The sequence below is a fragment of the Myotis myotis genome, unplaced genomic scaffold, assembly GCF_014108235.1.
Source record: "Myotis myotis isolate mMyoMyo1 unplaced genomic scaffold, mMyoMyo1.p scaffold_m19_p_7, whole genome shotgun sequence".
Lineage (NCBI taxonomy): Eukaryota > Metazoa > Chordata > Mammalia > Chiroptera > Vespertilionidae > Myotis > Myotis myotis.
This window is the reverse complement of record NW_023416379.1, coordinates 4079420-4096769: the sequence shown is the minus strand read 5'-3', so window position 1 is coordinate 4096769 and position 17350 is coordinate 4079420. Positions and strand designations below refer to the sequence as shown.

The following is a 17350-nucleotide window of genomic DNA, read 5'->3' as shown; positions in this document are numbered from 1 at the left end:
TCCGTTCTCACCCTCGGTCATCTATGCCCGACTCCTCCCAATGACTGAAGAGGGAAAACACGCTGACATGTGTTTCTCCCCAGTGGGCCTTCTTCGCTGGGCTTCCCAGGGATCCTGTCTACATGGGGCCACTTAACCCGCCGAGAGGCCCCACTTCCTGCCAACGCGGCTGCTGGAGCCAGACCCCTCCCCGAGGCCGGCCAGTGGCTGTGCCGGGAGAGGGTCCCACGCGAGCTTCGTGGCCTCTCTGACCTCAGCGGCAGTGGCGGGGCAGTGTCGGGGCTCTCCTGGCCGACGTGGGCAGGTAGGCCGGGCTCCTGTTCGGGGCCCTGCAGGAAGGTTTCTTATCTGCCCCCAGAGCCCAGGGCAGCTACTGCAAGTGGCCATTTATATTCAGCTTATTATGGCTCATAAAGCAAACCAACACCAAAGTGTGCTGTGACTTCTTCATAAATACGATGCTTGGGCATTTGAATAATGGTGCTCGATGGGAAATTAAAATATGAGGTATTAAAATTTAAAAAGTAAAACAAATGTCTTAACTTTTAAAAAACACTTAAATAATTGGCAAAGCCTATTTCGTAAGAGCAATTCACATGCAAAAATATTGATGGCGGTGCTAGCAAAAGGGCCTAGTGCTGTCTAGACAGAGATAAACTTGGAGCGGCTCAGATTTGGAAGAAGGGGAGCCCTCTGTCAGCCTCGGTTCAGCAACCTCAGTTCTTGAGTTCTGGCTGAGAGAGAATTCAGAGCCAAGACTCAAATTATAGGAGAAAGTTTATTTAGAAAGTCACAGAGGAAGAAGTGAGCTGGAGAAATAAGCTCAGGAACAAGTTACAGCAGAAGACGGACGCTGGGAGCTTAGGAGAGAGATGCACCTTGAGAGATGAAAGAGGGATGAGAGGGTCGGGGAGTCGCAGGGGCGGGGAGGGGGGAGCACCCCTGGGGAAAGGAGGTGGAAAAGGTGCTGGCATGTTCCATAGAGAGAGCTGGGTCCTCCATCCTGAGTCCTTATTTTTGGTAAATTTTTTAAAAATTGATTTCAGAGAGAGGAAGAGAGAGGGAGAGCGTGACAGAAACATCAACAATGAGAGAGAATCGTCGATCGGCTGCAGCCCCCAAGCGGGACATGTGCCCTGACGGGAATCGAACGGTTGACCTCCTGAGCCACAGGGCTGGGCATCCTGAGGCTTTTATAGAACATTCACCAGCTCTCCTGGTGTGTCTCCTCGGGGTCATGGTCTCCACTGATTGGTCGGCACGAGGGTCATTAGTCAGGGCAGCTGGTCCTAATGTCAGCCATAGCGTCGCCCGCCTGGTCTTGCTGCTTTGCTGGGCCTGGAGCTGACACACAGCTGATGCCTGCATCTCATCTCCAGGGGCTCGTGCTTCAGGGAGTGGTTGTGCACGGGCTTGTAGTTTTGTCCTTGTTAGGCACCTGGGCTCTCCCTGCTGGACCTCTACCCTGGCCCATCGTCCCTGAACTGCTAAGTTATTAAATGAGCTACGTTATTACACTGGTGAGCATGCCTCTGGCCCAAGGTCCAGCAGGAGTTACTGGAGCGCTGCTTCTGAGAGCAGCTGGTGGTGCCATCGCTGTGGTGTTGATAGGGTGGTTTCCTGTGCATTAAACCACTTCTGCAGACAAACATTTAGGAGCAAAAGCAGGTGGAGGAGATAAGGTGTGAGCTGAGCCATAACAAGGTGTATCTGGGAGCTTTTCTGAAGGTACTGTAGCCGGAACCAAGGTCATCCTGGTTTTTCTGTTGAAGGTCAGCAGATCTCCTGGAACAGGGATGACTGAAAGTCAGAGCCTGCATCTTTTGAAGTTCGTTCCTAGGATTCTTACATTTATCTGCAAGCTACATTTTAGTCAGAGTCTACATTTACGGAAATAGGTCAAAAGAACGGTAGGGCCTGGAAGGCATGCCTCAGTGGTTGAGGGTTAACCTATGAACCAGGAGGTTACGGTTCAATTCCCAGTCAAGGCACATACCCGGGTTGTGGTCTCAACCCCCAGTGTGGGGCGTGCAGGAGGCAGCCGATCAATGATTCTCTCTTATTGATGTTTCTATCTCTCTGTCCCTCTCCCTTCCTTCCTAAAATCAATAATAAAAATATATTTTTCAAAGAAGAATGGTAGGGTAGGTTACAAATCCCCACTGTTAACAGTACCAGCATAGAGCAGCTCAAGGTAACACACACTGCTACTGCCAGGAAGACAAAGAGACTTTTCCAGGAGTTTAATGCAATCAAAAATCTACCCCCAAACAGATTCTTTTTAATTCCCTGTAATTATTTTAATGTTCCAGCCACTCATGGTTTTTGTTTTTGTTTTTAAGATTTAAAGGTAAAGCACCCCTCCAAAACAGCTTTATATCTATTTAGAACTGGCCTCTACAAATGCTGAGTTCTGGATGCACTGTATTTTGTGTGTCAGGAAAGGAAGGTTGTCTTGGATGTTGATAAACAACATATAACAGGAAGTATTTTCCTGCTGGAATCATGTTGCCTCCCTGTCAGATAAGATCTCCCTGAGGTCCCACCCACTCTTTCATCTTTTCTTTGGTCTGGACCTGAAATGAGTGAACCAGATCCGTGGTATGAACATCATCCTCTGTGGAAGGCTGAGTTGGAAGATGTCTGGGTTCCGGTGCCTCATTAAATCAAACACATGTTCTGAGCAATTAAAACACCCTTAGAGACACTATGTTTGCATGTCTTTCTTCTAACAACAAAGGAAACTGAGTGAGTGAGACTGGACGTCTGGGCCGCATTGCCATCAGCAAGCTCGGGAGTCCTCTGAGAGTTCAGTCTTTGCTTTTCGGGTTTCCTGTCACTTCTTCCAATAAAGACTCTCCTCATGTCCAATTTCTCGGACTCCTCCTTCCTGAGCTCTGAATTCTCTCCCTGGAATATCTGTCTGGCCTCTCAAGAAGTTTGTGGAGTGTCTGTAACTGAAGCTCCCTGGTCTGAGAGGTCCTGCTACCTTGTCAGTGGCAGGCTGATAAAATCATGAAACTTGTCATTCTCCTTCAAGAATGAAACCCGCAGCAAATCTAGTTTCTATTATTCCTGCAGAAAGATTTAACTTTGTATGTTTTCTACTTGGAGGGAGTCCTTATACATAAAGAAAATTGACAACAGAGTTATGTCCCCTCACTTCAGAGTTAGATGAGGTGATTCGTTCTGTTGTGAGGTGTGACAGCAGTTCTGCAAGTAGTGACTTTGGCTCATGATTAGAAGGTGAAAACAGACACCCAGAGTTGGCCCAAGTGTTTGCCCAATACCCTTGAGGTCTTATGTGTTAGTTAGTTAGTTAGTTTGTTTGTTTGTTGGGAATTGTATACAAGAATAATTTATTTTCCCATGATTTTATATCTTTAAGTTCCACAGAAAAGGAAATCACAGAGTGTGAAAAGTCTAAGAAAAGATGGAAATAGCGAATAACTAAGTGGCCTAATTCAATTTATAAATTTGTTGGATTTGCTTAAAAAATGAGAGCATACTGTTCTTCATAGCTGAATAGTGGGAGACTCATCAAACTCCTCCCAGGCTCACCATCTGCCTCTGCGCTCAGCCTCTGCTCACTACAGGGGGAGGACCTCCCTGTCTTGGGATGCCCACTTCCCACAGGGACAGACTTACCCACCCGCCTCAAACAACTAATAAAACAGAAACAACGGATCTGTTGAGAAATGTTTCCCAAGACTCTGGGCTTCGGGGAGTGACAGACAGGGATCCTTGAGAAATGGGAAACAAAGGAAGAAAGGCTTATAATTGCCCCAGCTTACTACCTGAGTCTCCAGGATGCAGGTTAGGGAGGGGAACCTGGATGGGGCTGGGAGCCAGCCTGAGTGAAGAGGCTGGAGCTAAAGTCCAGGGAGAGCATCAGGGAGAGCTCACAGTGAAAATGTGTGTGTGTGAGAGAGAGAGAGAGAGAGAGAGAGAGAGAGAGAGAGAGAGAGAGAAGAAGAAGAAGAAGAAGAAGAAGAAGAAGAAGAAGAAGAAGAAGAAGAAGAAGAGAAGAGGAGAGAAGAGAAGAGAGAGAGAGAGAAAGGACTTCACACGAAGAGACAGGCCTAGTAGGTCTGCAGAGTACGCCTGAGTATTCAGCAAAGAACGGATCAACTCATGCACGTGAAAAAATACAGGAGGCAAGGAAAAGAAACATCCAAAAAGATGCGAGGAGAGAGCGCCCGGAATTAACACGGGATGTGTAAGAAAACCCTTTCACTAGCCCCGCTGGACACGTTCACCCCTCTGGGCACTGGGTCGAGTACTCAAAAGGGACTCGCCTCACCGCAAGGCGGAGGCTGTCGGGCCAAACTACATGCTGTCTACAAGAAACACACTTTAATAATAAAGACACGACTAAGTCATAAGTAAAAGTCTAGACAAAGGCATACCAGGCTCACACTAATCAGAAAAAAAAACCCGAAGGTGGCTCTACGAATATTAAACAAAGTACATTACAGAGGGAAAAATGTGAGGCAAGCAAAAGGGTAATTTCATGCTGTAAAGGGTCAGATGATCAGGACTGCTTTCCACAGCCCAGTCCGGCCCGTGGCCAACCTGAGGTTTGTTTTTCTTGGTTCGCTGCAGAGATGGTGGTGAGGCTCTAAGGCGGCCGGTCCTCCGCCTAATGGAGAACAGGACACGACCGCGTTGCCACAGGAACGCAGGGGGAAGGACCAGAGCAGGGAGGAGGCGGGATCCCCAAGAGAAGGGGGCGGCGTGCACGTGTTTGTGCAAGGAGGCCTGACCGGGGTTGACGCTCAGAGCTGACCCCAGGGCCCCAGGGGCTGCGTGGTTCCTGACCAGCTTCAGATGAGACCGAGCCTCTCAACCCTCGGTCCAGAGAGGCAGGGCCACCGTCTCCCCGCTGGGCCCGCCTCCAGGCGACAAGGAGAAATGAAAGCTTTATAAACCTATTGCACTCAGCTGCGTCAGAGTCTCTACTGGGTATAAAATACAGAGAACACACGTGTGCGTGGGGATGCCTCACTCCGTGGCATCAGTATGATCTTGAAGTAAATTTTATCAAACTGTATCGACCAGTATGGATATGGTCCCTGAATAATTAAACTTCTAAGCATGTAACAACTTTAAACTGTTTTAAATTTTAAAAATTATCTTTTCTTGGAAAAATCTGAACAAAACTTCAAAATTCTAAATAGCAGGGCTGCACAGCAGCCACGGTTCTTTTCTGGTTTGGTGAAATATGTAAAGGTCAAGTCACTGGCAGACACCTCGTCCCGACTCCTGCCTCCATGCGGGTCCCACACACTGGGGGACCTGGCTACATGCGGGCGTGGGGCCTGAGCTTTTAGACCTAGACAGGCAGGCGCTGGAAAGGGAGAGGAGAGAGGAGGCCTCCGCTCAGGGACCCCCAGCAGCGGGGCGGAGGGTGTGGTCGGCGTCTTCATCAGCCAGCCTCCCCCTCAACAGCTTTCTAATAGTGAAGGGACCAGGCCGGCTCCTCCCTGACCCCTGGCTCCCGGCAGAGAGATGCATGGAGGCCGAAAGCCCAAACTGGTGTTGGAGGGCCACGGACAGAACGCCACTCACTGGCTGTGCGACTTTGGGCAGGTTTCCCCACCCCTCTGAGCCTCAGTTTTCCTACTGGTGACAGCGCCCTTGCCGCAGAAGTTGGTGGTGAGGCTGAGTGAGTGAGTGCAGGCACAGCGCTGGCATGGAAGAGCATCACGCGGGTGTGCCTGTGGCTACTCAGGAGCCTGTCTCCTGAGCTGGGAGCTGGGGAATGACCCATGAGGAGGCGGTTCTCTGTCACCACCCACAGCCTCTGACGCAGCCCGGGTGATGCAGGTAGCACTAGCTGCCTGGTCCCTTCACTCCCTCTTTACAGGTCAGCACCTTTGTTGCTTCAGTTATCATTTGCTCAATGACAAACCACCCGAAACTCAGGGGCTCAAAACCACGGCCGCCTCACTGCCCGCGATGCTGTGCTGGGGAGTTTGGGCAGGACTTTAAGAGAAGCTTTAATCTTCCCTCACCTGGTGTCAGTGGGGTGGCTCCATTCTCATCCACGGGGCCTCTCTCTTTCCCTGTGACCTGTGACCGCTCACCATTCACGGTCTGGCCTGAGTTTCTAAGCTGGCAGCTGGCTTTGGAGAGGGTGCAGATGAAAGCTGGGGGCCCCCTGAGGGCCAGGCTCAGAGGTAGCACGTCATCACTTCCGCCACATCCTGTGGGTCAAGCCAGTCCCCAGCAGCCCTGCGTCAGGGAGGAAATTGATTCCACTCTTGACGGAGGGCGGCACACGGACACGGGTGGGCGCTGTTGGGAGCCTCAGCATCTGCCCGTCCTGCAGACAGTGTCCCTCGGGCTCTTCGTCTATGTGCCTGCATATGTGCTCCCCTCTCCATGCCAGCACCGGACGTGCATCCATGTGTCCTCAGGGCAGAGCACAGGCTGACATGCTGAATGCATGCTGTTGAATAAGGAAACACTTGAATCTCGGTTTTTACCTTAATTGGACAATAACAGAATAGAATATTCATTTTTGGAAAAAACAACAACACTCAAAGCCTTAAAGACTGAAAATGTCCCACTTTTTTTGTTAATTTTCATGCATGTATTTCTCTCTCTTTCCTTGTGTTTAGTCTTTGGGCACCGCAAGCAGGAAATCACAGTTGTGAAAGGATTCGGTAAGAAAACGCGTGCTTCACTGAACCCGAGGAAATGGCTTGACTGGACGCGGGAGGAGGGGGGACAGGGCCCTGGAGCACCACCCGCGAGCCCGGGGGAAAGATGAGGTGGGCTTTGTATGACACACATGTTAAACACTGCAACCTCACAAACGTACACGAGTCTTAGAACAAAGTAAAATTTGAGCAATAAAAGCGAATCCTGGCCTCACCTCCTAGGGAATCTGCACTTCAGCCTCCAGCACATTCTTGCCTGAAACCTCAGTGACTAGTTTCCCTCCTCACAGGATGCTAGAAGGCAGGCCCAAGTCCTAACTAAGCTTTGTTTTTATCTTCGCCTCCAATTGCATCTTCACGTCCAAGCTTGACAGCGGGCAGGCCTTGTGTGTAGGCGGAACCCCGCAGGAAAGAGTGAGGCTCTGCAAGGGCGCAGAAGCCAGCAAAGCCGCTGGGCTCGCCACCGTCCCCGTGGCTCTCACACAGCCCGGGGCCTCTCCCCACGGCCACACCAGCAAGACACCCGCTTGCTCTGGTGGCCGTGACTCCTGGCCGTGTCCTGGGCCAGGACTGGGAAAAACAGGGGAGGTAATGGGGATGGGGCAGGGCAGGGGGCTCAGGGGGAGGGTCCCACAAACTTTCCACTTCACAGTGCACTTGGAACAAGACAGATCCCTAAATGGTCACTGCAGTTGAAGGAACCTTAGCCATGTGGAAACTGGGGAGAGGCCTGAAGCCAGGACCATTTGTCAAGCGGGTTGGGTTTCAAACAGGAATCTTAATAGTCACTGTTAAAGCTCCTCGAGCAGCTGTTCTTCCCTTTAACGCTCTTGCTCCCTGGCTTGGGTTAATCCGTGAGGAGTGCCCTGGCACTGGCAAACTCCAGGTTGGCCACGTTACCCCATCCATGTGGCACCACGACACTGCGGGCTGGGAAGTTGGGGCTGTTCCTTGCTTACTTGTGGGGAGTGCTGGCTTCACCCGGCAAGGGGAGGGGTAGGACACAAGCTTTGGGGTCTGGCACTGACTAGGAGCCAAACCCCGTGACTGCCACTGAGCAGCTACCCAACCCCCAAGGTTCTCTTTACCTGCTCTGAGCCTCAGTTGCTGTCTGCAGAGCAGAGGAAACAGGACCCCTCCCAGAGTGGCGGGGGGACGGGTGGAGGGAGGACTTGCATTGGCACCAGGCTAGGGCTTTATAAATACGAACTCTTATGAGTTACCAAAGCCATTTCTATATCCCTACTGGTCACGGAATTTTCCCACAATTAGAAGTTCATTAGCACAGTCTTCATTTCATAACAAAACAGAACAGAGAGACCATGTGAGGTAAGAAGAGGACATTTGAGCTCAAGGGTTTAGACCTCGTGAGAACCAGACTAGCAATTATCAAATGCCTTTTTCCCTCACTCACTAAATGGAAACTTGTTAGAAGAAAGCTCTTCACTCCATGGGTGGCTGTATTCGTGTGGACAACCTCAAGGTAAGTTAGCATTAAAGACATGAACATCCCTGCAGTGTTTCCTGGGGAACAAGCTCTCAGGGCAGCAGGTGACTGAAGAGAAGCCGCGGAGAGGGACCTACTGAATCCTTCCCCTTTGGTGCGTCTTTACCCAGTGGTGCTCAGGAGTGTGAATGATGTAGAGTTTCTCCCTTACAGGACAATAAACAAGAACTTCTTTGTAATGTGAAAATGTGTGTTTTAAGTTAACTGATAGAGAAACCATTGTTCACATCCTGAGTGTGATCCTATAGATGAATTTTTAGCTCTTCCTTTTGGTTGGTTCAACACCTTGTCAGTCAAGGGTGGACCCAGAGCTACTCAGAAGCTGTTAGGTTGAAAGTATCCAAAAGAGTTGATCAGACCAGTGGCGAGGCTGCCCTGGGTGAGCTGGCCCACGGAGGGCATTGTGTCCCTGAGAGGCTGTAGACCGGGACAGAGACGCCAGCTGGCCGACCAGCAGGGACAGGACCAGGGAGGACAGCAAACCTTTCACAGATGAGAGGACCAGCGAGAAGAGCTGCCTTAAGAGAGACTCCTGACAGGGGTCAGCTTTATTAGGGAGCCTTTTACCCAAGGTTCAGAGCAGGCTATTCAATCGTCCCTGCACAGTGACTCTGAAGAACTGAAGCCAGACGAGGCAATACTAGGTCTCTCAAGAGAAGTAGCACTCTTTATCAGACCGTCGACTTGCATGCATCCAGAGAGAACCCTGAACCCCACCGAGGACCTGCCCGGATCCCTGGGCTTCCTCCTCCTTGGAGAGCGTGGGCGCCAGGCCCGGAGAAAGCCAGGGCATTACCGTCCTCAGCTCTGCACACAGGAATCCTCGTCCGGACGCATCTACCTGAGGCTACGGCAGGAGTCCTGGACCTCGTCCATCGGGGACTTGGCTTGATGCTTCCAGCAGTAGAATCTGGCAGTTAACCCAAACTTTCTCTGTGGGCCCTGGTCCTTTCTACCTCCTGGTGCAATCAGAGCCTAGACTCCAGCGTGAAGCTGACCTCAGACTCTTCACTCTGGCCTGCCTCATTTGGGAATGAGCATGCTGATGGAGGATACATATCAGGGACAACTTCTCAAAGGTTTTAGAGGAGAAGTGAAATACTGGATGATCCACAGAAAGTGAATTAACAGAGAAACAGACTAATTCTCCGCAGAACCACAAGAATCCCAAGGAACTCTTCTACCGTTATAGGAAACTGGGGTCAAACCAGCTCTATTAGACTTGTCTTCAATGGCTTCTCCAAATGTGACAGCTGTTAAGAATATCCCGTGTGCAAGGGCTCTTATTGCCCTGGAAGAGGGTTTCACGGGTGCAAGTCGCCGGCTTCGGGAAGAACTGACACACCTAAGAGCCAGGCCAAGTGGGTGTCGTCCTCCTATTGAAGAATATGCTCCCCCCCGCCCCCTCCCCCCCAGGCCAATGCATTTCTGCAGACACCATCATCTCAGGGTCAATATGCTGCCCTCGAGGCAGAACCACCGTAAGTTTGACAGAGTTAGACTATTGTAGCAAACCTCAAATTGCTGCAAATACTTGTATATTTATCTATGCACATCTATGTTACTTTACCAAAAACAATGAGCACGAAAGATGACCCGATTTATTTTCTTAAGTCCTCAGGAAAAGTGGATAAATTATTGTCATCGTTGCAGTCCTATAAACATGTGTATTCTGTATGTTTATATACCTAGAATATGCTTTTCAAGTTCAGGCGTGGAATTATTTGCCTTTGTTACTTGGCCTGCCCCATTTATTATGGTCTACATGGTGTCAGGGTTATATCAACAGGCTTTCAACTTGCCCTTCCCCCGGGATGTATAGATTGCGTGTAGTCAGCCCACAGAGACGCTGCTCCCGCTCCCGCTGGCTGTACTAGGAACCCCTCCCGGCCCCGCTGAGAGCCCCACCTGCTAGCATTTGGGTTGCTCGACCTTCCAAGCACACCTCTGGGTCCGGGAAGCCTCAGAACCTTGAAGATTGCCCCCTATTCCAGCCACAGCAATAGGCATCTTAACCCCAAATTCCTTACACGCCTCTAACCCTGTAACTAAACCCACAGGTCAGCACCACACCACTGTTGCCCTCCAGGTTTACTGAGATGTAACTGACAATGACATTGTGTAAGGTTAAGGTGTACAATGTGGTGATCTGATACGCATCTATATTACGAAGTGATTACCACAGTAAGTTTGTTATCATCTCACACAATCTCTATTACGTTATTGTGGTGACAGTGGTGAAAACATTTAAAATGTAGTCTCTTAACAACTTTCAAGTATACAATGTACTATTGTTAACTATAGCCGCCATGTTGTACATCATCCCACGACTTGCTTATCTTATGAAACGGGAAGTTTGTATCCTTTGACCAACATCCCATTTCCCCCACCACCCGGCACCTGGCAATGGCACTTACTGTTTCTATGAGTTTGGTTATTTAATATTTCGCATGTGAGATATGCCTTCAAGGTCCATCCCCTGGTCACAAACGGCAAGATCTTTTCTTTCTTGTGGCTGAATAATATTCTGTTGTGTGTGTATCTCACATTTTCCTTATTCACTTTTCCGTCAGTGAACACTGGGCTGCCTCCACATCTTGGCTGATATGAATGATGCTGCAATGAATATGTGGGTGCGGGTAGCTCTTCGAGACACTGATTTTGTTTCCTTCATACGTCATACCCAGAGTGGGATGGCTCAATCATATGGCAGTTCTATTAATTGGTTTATTATTTTTTAAGAACCTCCACGCTGTTGTCACTGATTGCACCAATTTACATTCCCACCAATAGTGCACGAGGGCTCCCTTTTCTCCATATCCTCGCAGCATCTGCTACCTGGTGTTTCTGATGCCGTTCCAGCAGGTGAGGTGTGACATCTCGCTGTGGTTTCACTAGCATTTCCCTGGTGACTAGTCATGTGGACGGCCTTTTCCTGTGCGTGTTGACCACTGGTATGTCTGCTTTGGAAACATGTCTAGTCAGGTTCTTTGCCCATTTTTAATTAGATTATTTGATTTTTTTTTTTTTAGTTGTATGAGCTTCTTATATGTTTTGGATATTAATTCCTTATCAGATGTATGGTTTGCAAATATTTTCTCCCGTTCTGTGGGTTGCCTTTCACTTTGATTATTTAGCTGTGAAGAGCTGCTTAGCTTGACGAAGTCCCACTTGCTGATTTTCACCTTTGTTGCCTGTGCTTTTGGTGTCATATCTAGAAAATCATTGTCAAGATCAGGGAGCTTTTTCCTTGTGTTGTCTTCCAGGAGTTTTACCATTTTGGGTCTTATGTTCAAGTCCTTAATTCATTTCAAGTTAATTTTTGTGAGTGGTGTAAGATACGGCTCCAATTTCACTCTTTCGCATGTGAATATCCAGTTTTCCTAACACCATTCACTGAGAGACTATCCTTGGCTCCCTTAACAAATACTACTTGACCATATATGCTTGGATTTATCCCCGGGTTTTTGATTCTGTTCTATTGGTCTATATGCCCATTTCTATGCCAGTACCATTTGATATTGTTACTCTAGCTTTGTAATACAGGCAGTCACTGACTTATAATGGTTTGACTTAATGATTTTTCGACTTGACAACTGTAGGCAAGTGATAGGCATTTGTAGAAGCTTTACTTCTCAGTATTAAACTCTCCTTAATCATCCCCATTTACTGTGCCGTCTTTTCCTGCTGGGATGCTTGGAGTTGGGTTTGCCCTGGGACCTGCTCCTTTATAGGGATCATTTCTAAGGAATGTGAAAGGTGGATATTCAAGTACCAAAGTTTGCAAATGATTTATTTCTATGTCCGTTAGAACTGATTTAGATATATGCCTACAATGGCACCATCCTGCCCTGCATTCTTCTCTGGGTTCTTCACAAGAGCGAAGGCTGGAAGGCGTGGAGTCAGAGCCATCCAGCTGGACTTGCTGTGGGTGTGATGGGTGTGACCAACCGTGTTCTCCCATCTTTCTCCCTAGAATGGATTTCCTGACCTCAGATCCCCTTTCTGGAGGATGCCCTGTGTGCACACCCCTGGATGAATGAGTCCATTCCAGGGAATGAATGACCGAATGTCTGAACACCACGTGGGGGCACAGCCCCTGTCCCACCCAGAGTCCCCAAGCATGCCTTCCCCACCCAGCCTCGTTCCATTAGCCATTGTTACGTCACAGACACAACTGGCTCCCCTTTGGCCTTTGTAGAAAAGCATGAGGAGCCCTCGCATGTTTGGCTCAGTGAATAGAGCGTCAGCCCATGCACTAAAGGCTCCCAGGTTCGATTCTGGTCAAGGGCACGTACCTCGGTTGCAGGCCCCTCGATACCCAGCCTGGTTGGGGCGCATAGGGGAGGCAACCAATTGCGTCCCTCTCACATCGATGTTTCTTTCTCTCTGTCTTTCCCCCTCCCTTCCACTCTCTCTAAAAATCAATGGAAAAATATCCTCGGGTGACGATTAACAAAGGAAAAGAAAAAAGAAGAGTGTGACGGATACTAAGGAAGTTAACTGAACACACCCTGGGAATTCCTTAGCAAATACTCCTGGGTTCAGTTGGGTTTCTGTCCCCGGCTTTGCCTGGGCACATCAGATTCATAGTGAAAAAAATTGTTAAAAGAAACCGCCTGGTGCTATAAAGCTGTGTTTGCAAACATCATAAAATGTTCCAGTTGGCTGACAGGTAAGAAGTGATCAATTACTAACGAAAATGAAAAGCAGCGTGTGAGGAGCGGAGGAAGGAGAAGGGAGGCCACAGCTCAGCAGTGTAGGCAGGTGAACCCCAGTCTGTCCGCAGCAGCCCCGGAGACCGCCCCCCGAGGTCCACCCTCTCGCCACAGAGCACAGCCAACAGTCAGAGATGGTCACAGTCTGAGGCGAAGCCAGGGAAATGGAAAGAGATCGACTTACAGAGGGGTCTGGGAGGGAGAGGGGGAGCTTGGTCAGTTTGGTTAGAAGGTTCAGGAGCCAGTTCTTTCTTCACAGTCCATTTCCTCCTCTAGCAAATCTGTTTCTACAAAAGACTACTGTCCAGATTTATTTAACAAAAAATGGAACTTAATGGTTATTTTAAAAGCTTGTAATTGTAAATCAGATCCATAGTTTCTCCTTAGCATGAGATTTGTGAAGATCCTTGGTAACTAAATGGCCCCTTTAGGTTTTAAGGCATTGTATATGACTGTATTTTAAGCATAATATGACCATAATGTGGTCTCTTTTAGCATAATATGACCACACTTGGTACCCAATTTGTATTGGGCCACCCAGAATAAAGGGTCCACAAAAGACATATGAAGGGAATGGAAACACACCATGAACTTAGCCAACATGGAAGAAGCTATTTTATATGTTTTGGAGATTTATATCATAAAAGAGTGTTTTTCAAACAGTAAAAAACTAACGAAACCAGTAGAGCTCTTTCTATAAATGAAATCTCGCCCCCGCCCTCTCCCCAACACACACACAAATACACACACACACACACACAAACACACACACACACACGTAAAGCTGATGGAGGTCTGTGGGGTGCGGACCAGGCCCGGCACCACCCCACCCCCACCTTCCCAGCTCAGAGGTTGGGAACCTGGCCCACTTCAGTTTTTATAGACACTGGAAATCCGGGTTGTAAATGTGTAGGAAGTGAGCGTTCTTGAGTGCGCATAAATTTTTTCCAAATATTTAAACATTGGCAACTATTTCCTAATTTAAAAAATGAACGTAGCACAACACTGTTCAAGCAAAACAAAACACGTGGGAGCCAGAGCTGGCCCGGGACTGCCAGTGTGTGCGACCCCTTTGCTTCTCCCCATCATCAGGGACTCCAGCCGCTTCCGCCCCTGGCTGTGCTGGCCTCCCTGACAGGCTGTCTCATGTCTGCCCACCCCAGCACCGCAGCTATCAATGCCCGGTGGATGGTTGCTGCCTGACTGAATGAATGCATGCATGAAGGGGTTCTGGAATCTTCTTGTTTGGAGGCTCTGAAATGGGAAATGTTTTCCTTCTCCCCGGGGTCTGAGTTGTGGTCCTGCTGAAGGGAGAACGAGGAACCAGATACTTTAGCTCATCCTCATTGGAACAAATGTTTCTGCAAAACATTCATTTCCTGCTGGCAAAGGGAGATACGGAGGGTTCCCTTCAGCGTTGATGCTAAAAGTTAAACCAAAACAAAAGAAAAATACAGTGAGCCCTGGCCGGTGGCTCAGTTGGTGGGAGCATCATCCCATAAACCAAAAAGTTGCTAATTCAGTTCCCGGTCAGGGCATACACCTAGGCTGTGGGCTCAAGCCCTAATTTCGGTTGGGACGTGTACGTGAGGCAACCGACCAATGTTTCTCTCTCATATCAATGTGTCTCTCTCTCTCTCTCTCTCTCCCTCTAAACAAAAAACTATTACTATAGGAGGAGGTCACCCCAGTATGCAGTCAAAAATGTAGGAAAAAGGATATTATAGTCAGGCAGCTAATTAGTGTGATATTTCTCTAGACCTTGTGTTGTTTTACAATGGACAGCTTTTTTAAAGTTGTAATATATTGTGGCTTCTTTTCTCATTCCAAATGAATATCATCACTTTTGTACCTAATTTTATGTTCAAAATTTTGTATTCTTTTTCTTAAAGAGGACCCTCCCAACCTGTTAAGCTTCGGGCCCCACAAAACCAGATCCACCCCTGCCCTTGGGGGAAAAAGAAGACATTCAAGAAAAATGTGAAACACACATTTTCCTACTGGCGAAGGAGAAAAAAATAAGGTAAAAAAAATGCTAACAGCAAAATAACCCAAAGCAGGAAAATCTGAAAATGCCCAATCCAGCCAAGGACAATGAATGTACTCGCCAACAGGTTTGCAGCCTCAGCCTCAGCCATCTTTCTTACAGCATCAGCAGCATCCCCAGGTCCAGCCTGGATCACAGAAACCAAACAGGCTTCTCCCAGAAAATGTGCACTGGCTGTAGGGAGCCCGAGCCTGCCTTCTCCCCCGCAAGACCTCGGCTGGCCCTGCAGCTCAGGCAGGAGGATGAAACCCCGCCTCTGCCTTGTGGTCCTCAAAGAGGCTCCTTCCCCGCAGGCAGGTACTGCCCCTCGAACAACTGGGAGCAACAGACCCAGGTCTGAAGACCTTATGGTGCGTTTCTTTCCCACCAGGGAGTGAAATTATCCTGAGCCCTGATGCTCGCTGAGTGATGGCTGTCCATTTAAGCACCCAGCATCCTTTCCGGCCTGGCCCTCTCAGTATCCCACCTGACCCCCCCAGAGGTCATGCGTTGACTGAGTAGTAATGCAAGCAGAGGCCAAACATGTTTCCTGGGCAAGGCAAAGCTTTCCCGCCACCCTGCACATCCCCTCGCTATGGGTCCTTATTTGAACTTGGTCTGGTCTTGCTAACTCTAGATCACGACTCTGACACCAGCTCCTGGCCTCCCTTCTCTCCTGGCAATGCTCTAAGCTCCATTCCTGGCTTGGGAAACTGGATTTGCTGGGCTGGGTCAGCCTTCCTCTGCCCTCTCCACCAGAGATGAGATCAGTGGGCCCTGCCGAGGTCCCTGCGCCTCACAGGATCTCCTGGGTCCCCGCCTCCTTGTCCCTCTGTGAGCCCTCCTCCTCGCTCATGCTGCTGTCCTTGCATGCAGGGCTTTTCCTCCTTTCTGCCCAGCCCCTTCCTATTCCTCCTGCTCTGCCTGTTCGATTCCCGAAGTTGTTTTTTTGCTCTAGGTCTGCAGCCCCATCCCTCCTGCATGCAAGGCCAGCCCCTAGGTCAAGGCCAGATCCCTGGAGACCAAGGGAAGAAATACATCTGGATACCTCAGTTCAGCTTTGCTTTTTCCCTTGGTCTGAACTTACATGTTGCCTGGATGAGCACACCCACACTCTAGCCTCCACTCTAAGGAATTCCTCCAGCTCACCTGCCCCCATGGTGGGAGGACAGAGTTTGGCAAATAAGTTTATGAGGATAGAAGAGTTGGGAGTGATCTGGTCCAACACTCAGCCTGCAGCTGCAGCTCCCCAGCATCCTGTGGTACCCAGCTTTGTCAGCCCTGGGTTCCGCCAGCTCGCCTCCTTCCTGGTCTAGAAACCAACCAGTGTCCCAAGACCAAGAATGCCTCACACAAAGGCCTACAGGAAATTCTCACTCTGCAGGGCCCATGCCTGATTTAACCTTCGTCCCAGGACATCTGAGGGAAGGGAAGGCTGAGAAAGTGGTCACACATAGGAACCCCTTTATCTTTCTTCACATCTAGGTAGTGATGTATTGGGGGGGGAGGGGGGGGGATTCTTTCATAATAAGGAGATATAAATGGCTGGTATATTCAAGAAAACCTCCCAAACAGTTAATGCTTAAAATAAACTTAGTCCAAATGCTTTGATATAAAGCAAATTAAGAGGAAAAACCCATTTTTGACAACAATGTGGCCAATTTCCTAAACACTGCATTTTGTTCATTGCAGAAATCTTCTCTAGCATTTCCTCAAACTTTGAGGTGTGTCAGCAGAACTCAGCATCACAAAGGCGGCTTAAAAGGGAGTGCCCGCCAGCATTGTATCTGAGAAATAAAGTTGAAAGGCTGCGGAGAAATTAAGAATACTCCAAATCCAACTGTAGACTTTGAAATACGCAAATTCTCCACTTCAACTGGATTTCAACCAAGAGAAAACATGGAGGAATGAGGTCTTGATGTTAATCAAAGTAAAGCCAAGACACGTATGGAGACTGGCGGGGTGGTGGGAGGAGGCGGGGGGGGGGGGGGGGGGGGGGGAGGGGCGGGCCAGGAATGTAGCAACTTCCTGAAAGCCCTTCTTCCTGGGCTTTCTCCAGGCCCCTGTGGTGGGGAGCCTTGCTTGGAATCGCCACTGTCAGGAACGGATACCAAAGATCACATGTGGTGAGAGGACCACAGGCCAAAGGGACGCTGCCAGCATGGGTTGGCCCGTGTTCTAGCCCACGTTCTATACTGAATTCCCTTTGCAACAGTGATCCCAACCAGCAGGCTGGGGGGAGGGGGGGGGCGTGGCTGGCCTCCAAGGCTTCAGAGTTTAAAGTGGCTGATATTCCCTTAAATGTCGCCCCCATATGAACTCATTTTGGATGGATTGTGTCCTGATTGCTCCAAGTCTTTCTTGAATAGATGTGTTCCGTGTCTAAAACCCCTCTCTGCACAGATAGGGCTCAGAGGTTCTGGTTCCTCTT

General features: G+C 49.1%; 1 long non-coding RNA gene across 1 annotated transcript in view; it reads right to left on the bottom strand.

Moving 5' to 3' along the window:
* Positions 1–1512: 1512 nt before the first annotated feature.
* LOC118660342 overlaps positions 1513–17350 on the bottom strand; it is a 45508-nt gene continuing 29670 nt past the window's right edge. The window contains exon 3 of the long non-coding RNA XR_004968875.1: positions 1513–1785. This is a non-coding gene — a long non-coding RNA (uncharacterized LOC118660342). The remainder of the gene's footprint in view (positions 1786–17350) is intronic.